Source organism: Camelina sativa, chromosome 2 (genome assembly GCF_000633955.1).
Source record: "Camelina sativa cultivar DH55 chromosome 2, Cs, whole genome shotgun sequence".
In the NCBI taxonomy this organism is placed as follows: Eukaryota; Viridiplantae; Streptophyta; class Magnoliopsida; order Brassicales; family Brassicaceae; genus Camelina; species Camelina sativa.
The window spans coordinates 26,566,600-26,568,474 of NC_025686.1; positions in this window are offsets into that span (position 1 = coordinate 26,566,600).

Below are 1,875 nucleotides of genomic sequence, written 5' to 3' on the forward strand. Positions count from 1 at the left end.
TTTCAAATATTAATATGTATAATTTAAGAATATTAGTAATATTTTTTATGTTTGATTTTATAATCTCAACACATGTATTTTTGTAATGCATATGTTAAAACATAAGATAATTCGAAATAGATTATAATTTATAGGAATTAATCTTCAGTTATTTGATGAGAATGTCTCTATATCTTTATATATGTTTTTATTTTATAAATTTCACTCATTTAACATTTATTATGACATGAGGTAAAATTATTACTTATGAGATAACAACATAACAAATAAATCTTAAATAATGTTGATTCAGTTTTTTTTGCGAATTATATCTTTTTAATTTTTATTTGTAATTTCATTTCTTACGAAGATATAGGTTTGATATGATGTATTAATTGTGTTTGATATAAAATATTTAGTTCTATGCATAAGATTAAATGTATAATTAAACTTAAAATATAGTTAATTATGATGGTATAAATATTTAAATAGCACTCCCTGTCCTATAAGAGTTTTTGGGTAAAAACACAAAGATTAATAAACAATAAATATTATATCATTTATAAAACTTTAACCAATAGAAAAATATACTGCATAGTTCAAATAGTCATAAATTGTTATATTAATAATAATTATACATAGAAATTTGAGAAATTATTATAAAATAGAGCAAAAAAAGTCTTAAAACGCTTATAGAGTCTTAAAATGAAATGTGAAAGGTTCATATTCAATATTAAAATGTTACAAGATAAAATCTAAAAAACATGTATATTACTACTTAATTATTCTCAATATTTTTTTAAAAAATTTTACCCGCGTAATAACGCGGGCCTTATCTAGTACTTTATAAAACACATAAATAAAGTAAAACATATGTTCCGTAAAGTTATTAGAATTTGATAATTGATTTTATAGTTTGTAATTACAATTTTTTTTAAATAAGCATTTATTTAATTGTTCATAAAACACATGTAATTATTATATAAACGACTTTTTCCACTTTGAGTACCAATATTTCAATTTTATATATTCATTACTAAACACATCCCTCTTTTTTTATATTAAACCTTAAGATATAAACATATTTCATTTGAATTATTTTAGAAGCTTTGATATGTTTTATATCCTCTGTACAGTATATTAATATAATTAATAACTCATGATCACCAATTTAAAATTAAAATGTACAATATAATTGCAAAATTAATACTGTGAGGCTGTTACTACTTACTAGTGATGAAGTGTTGTTACTTGTCATTCAAAGTTGCATAATTATAATATAATTAATTAATACAACAGTAATTTTACAAACAAAGAATGCAAACACTTTTTTTTTTTTTGGGCAAAGAAGAATGTAAACACATGTTCAAGTAAATAGGAAACAAGTGGTTTGACAAGATAATTTAATTTCCTTCCACCAACCAACATGTATTCTTGCCCAAAACTTTAACAGCTCATTTATTGTGTTTGACTTTAGAGAATCCCCTATATATTAATAAAGAAGCATTCTTGAAAAAAATACTAATGTGTTATCGTCAGAGAGCTCGAAACACATTTTTGCAAATAACCCTCATTAGTTATACTAATTACATCTATGCCACTATAGATTTACATCAAAATTCATTACATAAATTAAAACTGTTTGTAGCCATTTAATTTGAATCTATACTAGATTTTAACCCACGGTACACCGCGTGTATATAATTATTATTATTATTTATATTTTATATTGTATTTTGTTTATTAATATTTGATGTTTTGCAAATAGAGGAATAAATATTTGATGTTTGGCACGTCAAGCACGTACCTCTCCACATCATGTTTTGTTTGTAGACGATTTTTCTTCCTACTGGCTCTCATGAGCAGTTGTTGTCAAAAAAAAAAAAAAAAAAAAAA